Source organism: Camarhynchus parvulus, chromosome 1A (genome assembly GCF_901933205.1).
Source record: "Camarhynchus parvulus chromosome 1A, STF_HiC, whole genome shotgun sequence".
Taxonomy (NCBI): Eukaryota; Metazoa; Chordata; class Aves; order Passeriformes; family Thraupidae; genus Camarhynchus; species Camarhynchus parvulus.
Genome location: NC_044586.1, coordinates 20,110,592 through 20,116,591, shown reverse-complemented (window position 1 = coordinate 20,116,591; position 6,000 = coordinate 20,110,592). Strand labels below are relative to the sequence as shown.

At 41.4% G+C, this 6,000-nt stretch overlaps 1 protein-coding gene across 1 annotated transcript in view; it reads left to right on the top strand.

Moving 5' to 3' along the window:
- The first annotated feature begins 416 nt into the window (after window positions 1-416).
- The window catches only part of SYN3 (synapsin III), a 199,848-nt gene continuing 194,264 nt past the window's right edge, over window positions 417-6,000 (top strand). Inside the window, exon 1 of the mRNA XM_030960732.1 lies at window positions 417-551. The gene's annotated coding sequence lies outside the window, so the exon portion shown is untranslated. The remainder of the gene's footprint in view (window positions 552-6,000) is intronic.

Sequence of the window (6,000 nt, the reverse complement as noted above, 5' to 3'; positions counted from 1 at the left end):
TGCAGCTGCCCTTTGCATGGGTGACGTACCTTTCTAGGAACCAGCTGCGCAGTTCTGTATATCTATCCACTCTTGCTAGCCATGGTTGATCTTTGTGTAAGGTTAGAGCAGGTTTTTTTTAACAAAAGACTTCTAGAAGTTGCCTCAATATAATTCCTTTCTTCTGCAATAACAAACTCCAGCTGCATTTCTTATATTTTTGTTTGGTGGTAATGGGGCCCATTTTGGCTATCACCAAACAGAATGTACATATTTTATCTTCTCTCTCACCTTTACCTCACCCTTGTGGTTTCTGCTGATTATTTGAACTTTTATTTCATGCAGTAATTAATGTGCTGTAATAAATTAATTCTTGGCTTTCTTTCTTCCTTCATTAATGCAGGAAATGCTTTGTAGTTCAAAGAGGTTATGTGTCTGCCAGATTTCACACAACTCATTAAAAAGGAGCTTTAAATACTGCAAACAAATCAACCCTCAACTCACACAACATGGAAGGCATATGGAAAAGCATGGTGGTTCTACTTTCATATGAATCTCTCCCTTTTGCAGAGGTAAGATTGCATTTTTCCTGACTGACATTCTCAAGATTTAACTTTTTTCTTTAATTTTTACTTGTGATGTACATATTAGAATCAGAGATCTGCAGTACATAATCTCTATCTAGTGACCACGGTGATCTTGTATTGCAATGATTTGAAAGCCTGGAGGACATAAAGATGTGTCAGAAGTCCTTAAAATGTAGAGGCTTCATCCACCCACAGTGGTTCCTGTTGGTCTTTTTAGCTTTTGCTGCAGTAAAGGATCCTTTGGTGTTTTCCTTCTCTCTTTAATAAGAGCAGACAGAAGACTTCTCTGAGGTTCTGTGGCTGTTGAATTTCACACATTGCTTTATTTTGGTAAACAGACCCCATGGGGAAGAAGTCTCAGCACAAATAAATTGGTGCAGCTCTTTTCCGAAATATATATCTCTCTGTTTTACTGGTACTGCTTAGCATGTAGCTGCACTGGGAGGATATTGCAAGGTGTTTCTGAACTTCTGCTCCAATGCTGACTTACAGAATGGGCAGCAACTCCCCAGCAATGTACACAAAGAAAGCTCAGGTGCTACAGTTACAACATTTGGGGTTCTCAGTGTTGTCTTTCCTTCTCTGTGGGGCTCCTTAGAATCTACTGACTGGAGAAAAGAGGCTTGTGTGGAAAACAGCATTTGACTGAAATGTCTAAAGGCATCTGGGAAAGAGTCCTGGGTCTGGAAGGTATAGAAATCTTGAGTCTGTCCAGGTACATTCAATCTAAATGCATAAAGAACTGGAGAGAGAAGTATATCTAAGATATAAATTTAAAAACCATGAAAATGAGAAGACATTCATCTTTCTCTCATTGTGTCATAAAGGCAGGAGTCATTTAAGCAGCAGCAGAAGTAGATACAATTAAGAAATAGGGAAGACCCCGTGGTAGAGACCTGTGCCAAGTCTGACTGAGCTGTAGATATGAAAGTCTTCTGTTCAGGAGCCAGAATTACTGTGTGATTCTGCTTAAGTATATTTTCAGGACAGCAACCATGAAAACCAGTGAAAATTGCTGAGTTATCATTACCCCTCACTCACAGGCTTTATAGACACCACATATAACTAATTTTTTCGACAATATTAATTTGCACCACAGTCCCTAAAGCCAGAGCTGCTGCCTTATGAGAACATGGAAGTGCACTTGCATGGCACAGAGCACTGTGCTGCAAACACAGAGCTGGGGCTGCAGCAGCGCCAGAACCAGCAGCACCAGAATCTGAATTGCACCTGTGTGTCCCTGGGGACTGGCCCTGCTCCTCATACAGTAACTCAGCTGGAATGAGATACAAACTTGAAGGCCTCCTCACATGGTGCTGGGTGCTTCCCAGCTTAGGCAAACATAGCCTAAGAAACGTTATGGAAAACTGACTTAGCCAATCCCAGAAAAATTATCTTTAATGAAGAACATGTTATTTCCCAAATAACTGTGAAGTCACACTATTTATAATACCCTACAAGAGACACCAAAGGTACTGAGAGGGAATAGTGGTCAATATCTGTGCTGTTCTGCTGTGTTGTTTGGTCCTAGCCATTCTGTCTGCTGCTGTAACATACACCCAGCTCTCTCAAATTCCTTTCAGCCTGCTACCAGTGTCTCCTTCTCCTTTAACATGCTCAGAGGAAGACATTTAACCACCAGCATTAAGAAATGTGTTCATATTTTCATTCTCATTATCAGCCAGCAAGTAATTCTAAATTATAACATGACTTTTCTGTTAACGATTTCTGTGTTTAATTTTGAAACCTTTCGAGTATTTGATTCCCAGACCCCTCTTTGGTGAGCTGTATTTAAATGCAGTTGTTTCTTGCCCACTGCAGACTGCTATTTGAAATGCTCCCTTAGGATATCTGCACTTTTGGAAGGACTTATTCCCTCACCTTTCTTCCACACTGAACAAGTCTTTAACCACTTCAAACAAGAGGAATCTGCATGGCTGCACCAGATTCCTTCCACATCACCTCCCTGCCACTCTACTTGTTCACCGTCCCCTCCCTTCACAATTCCCTCCCCTGCCCCCTTGTATTCCCCCTCCTCATTCCTCTTGCCTCAGCCTGCCCATTGTACCCCCTGGGGTTTGGGACAATGTGAAATCTGCCCCATTCCAGAGCCCAGCTGGGCCACCAGGGCTGAGGCTGCTGCACAGCACTGCATAGTTGGGAACACTGCAGAAAAATGTGTCCAGGCAATCCTGCTTATCCCGTTCTTTTCAGAAAATCCTTTCAAACCCTTTTTTCTTATTCAAGACATTTCTCTCTAGAGCCAGCAAAAGGATAGACCGTTTCAAAAAACAGCAAGGTTTGCTTGCCAGTAGTCATAATCCCATCCCTACCCTTCTCTGAGTAATAGCAGGGACCTCGAGATTAAAAAGGTGAAATTAATACCTCATTAGAATAGCTGTTTTGTTTCCCACTAAATTTGAAAGATTTTTAAAAGGACAAAAAGGACAACTCAGCAAAAAGAAAATTATTCCTAAATCCTAGTTTCCTTTCCTTTGTCACTCTAAACTTAATTTTCCACTCCAAAATCTGCGAATGCACTTTTGAGATTTTTGTCATGGAATACTGCTATGTATTTCAAACCTCAGCAGAAAAGACAGCAAGCCAAAATTTGACCTTGGATATGACAGGAAAAAGCAAAAAAACAATCAGGAAAAAAGTAACTGTCAGTATTGGACTGCTAGAGGACTGAAGGAGAAACCTGCTTCTAGGCTGGATGCAGTTGTTCAAGAAAATCTCAAAGAAGAACCACAGGACTCAGAATTGGAGCTTTGCAGTTGTGAAATTATTTCATTGCTAGTGAAACTCAACCTTGGTCGAGGTGTAGGTGGGGGAGGAAGAGCAGTTCTCCTTTCCACTGAGAGCAATATTTGAGTGTGTTCAGGGACTGGCCATCTAGATCAGTAGTAATTAATGTTTGTGTGCTGTACAGAAATAGCAGGTGGGCTCAAAAGGGCTGGGAGGGAAGAAGAGTTCTGGGGGAAACTGTGGAAATTCCTGAGATATCTGGGATATGTGGTAAAGTGGCTGTGTGAACTGAGACTGTGGAGTCTGTAGGGAATGCCATTAGATTGAATGGCCTCAGGGTACGGCGTTTATCAGTTTAGGCAGCACAATAGAAAACAGAAATGGAAAAGTATGCTTAGAAAAGGTGGCTTTTCTGGCATGATATATAGAGTTTGGGTATAAACCAGATTTTGGGGTGTCTTAATAAGTCTCAAAATAATGCCTGAAATGCTGAAGAGCCTCAAGAATTCAGTAAATGAAAATGAAATGTAAAGTTTCTTCTCTTCTCTTTCTTGCTGGATTCAGTCATAGAGGATAAAACTTAGCTAAATAAACTAGTTTTGAAAGTAAAGTCATAGGTGTGTGTGTGTCTAATCTTCCAGGTATTTTTTTAACCTGACATTATACCTCTGGTTATTTCATGCCACCATTTTTTAAACTAAATTACATTTTGAAATACTGATGGTTCCAACCATCAGATCCCAAGGGGCAGTTATTCATAGACTTGAGATTTATCCCTCAATTATAAGGAAGCCAGATAAACTTGGGAGAATGAGACAGCCTCTCTCACACCAAGCTGGCCAAGGGACTTCATGGATACCAGTACAGGGCTTTCCATTTCACTTTCTAGTGGCTGATCTCAGTCCTCTTCTATAAGTCTCTGAGCTTTTATGAACAAGCACATTTCTGGTCAAAAAATGTTGTGCTTCTCTTGCATGAACCCTATGGCACACTGTTAAGTGCTGCAAGCACATGGCTCTGGCTAGCTACAGCAATGATCCTCAGCTGAATGGGATGTCTGCTATTGGGAAATCTCCTGCTGCACAGACTGGCAACTTCTGTGCCTGAGTTCCTTAAACTATTGATCTGTGGAATTGATGGGAAGCAGCTGAGCCACAGAAAAATCTCAGAAGCAAGCTTTGAGGTCTGTGAAGGCATTTGTTTAGGAAATCATGGATATACATCACTTGCCCCATGGCCAGTGTTCATGCAAAGTGAGGTCTCACAGTGAGATGTTGCCTCCAAAGCCAAGGCCACTTTGCCCTGGAGCATTTTCTAGGAAAGAAAACCCAAACCCATGCAGTGTCCCGCAAGGTGGTTTCCTCTAGCGTGCTCTCTGGTCCTTTTGTAGTTGCCTGGCAACCAGGGAAGGGAGGAGGAGGAGAAGGATGTGAGAGCATGGAGGCATCTGAAGAAGCAGATTATTTGTAGGAAACCAGTCAGCAAACTTTATTAGTAAAACATCATTATCTGCAGCAAATCAGCTCTTGGTTCTCTTGAGCTACTTAGGTCATTCCTACTGGCCCTCTTCAGATGGCTGTCTGCCAAAGGTGAGGACTGTGATTCTGCTGTAATTTTACAGGAGTTTCATCCTAGTGTGAATCCTTTGGCAATACCAGAACTCTTCTTCTGCAGTGGAAACAAATGAGAAAAGAGCTTTGATCATCACTCGGAGCTCCCCTGTGTTGTGTTAGGTATGCTGTGTGACTGAGCAGGGCGCCTTAGCTAAAAGGAAGCCAAAGCTGAATTCAGCTCAGTTGTCCCCTCTGAATGTGATATCTAACCTCAGATCTTGTACATTATGTTTTCCTTAATTGTCAAAAGGACTAGAAACTCTAAAAGGTGAAGTAGGTTTTTCTAATCCAAGAAAGTAAAGAAACAGGAAGGTAGAATTTTTCATCTCCAATTAAATATGTCCAGTGTAGGATTTGTTATTTGGATGAAAATACACTTAGATGAAGCAGGAATGTGGGAGAAAGAAGTCAAACCTGTGCTCTGTGAGCTACAAGCCAGAGTGTCACATTCTTATGAGTGTCTTGGCCATTGGTCATCCATTCAGTATTTGGGCCAATGTTGCACAGTGTCCAGACAGTAGAATAATTTCTGTGTAACGATAGTCTCTGCTCTGAATAGCTGACAAAATCTTGGTGCAGTTACTTTCTGTGCTGGGGAGAACCCAGAGTGAGTCTCCTGTTGGCTTTGTTCAGGTTTGGACCCTTTGTTTCCTGCATCCTAAATGGGTGCTATAACCTTTGGCATATTGCCTATGCTGACATGGAGTTAGGGCAGGTCTCTGTCTTTTCTGATCTTTGGGAGGGGAAAATCCATACCATCAGTGAACAGGAACACTATTTTTGCCTTGGAAAACAGCCTAGAAACGATGCTTTGCAAAGCATGGCACAGAACTTGGTGAAAATGTGATGTATTTTTAAAGATGATTAAAGCTATTAAATAGATTTGCACTCAAAGAGCCTCATGGAAAAAAAAATATATTTGTGCTTACTTGTGTAAGAATAGCAGAATGGGATAAAACATGGCTTTTAAAGGCCTCATTGCTATTGTCTTTGAGATAGCAAGAAGTCACTGCAATGAATAAGCTAATTACAGAAAAATTTTAGTGAATCATGGAATCACAGGATCATTTGGG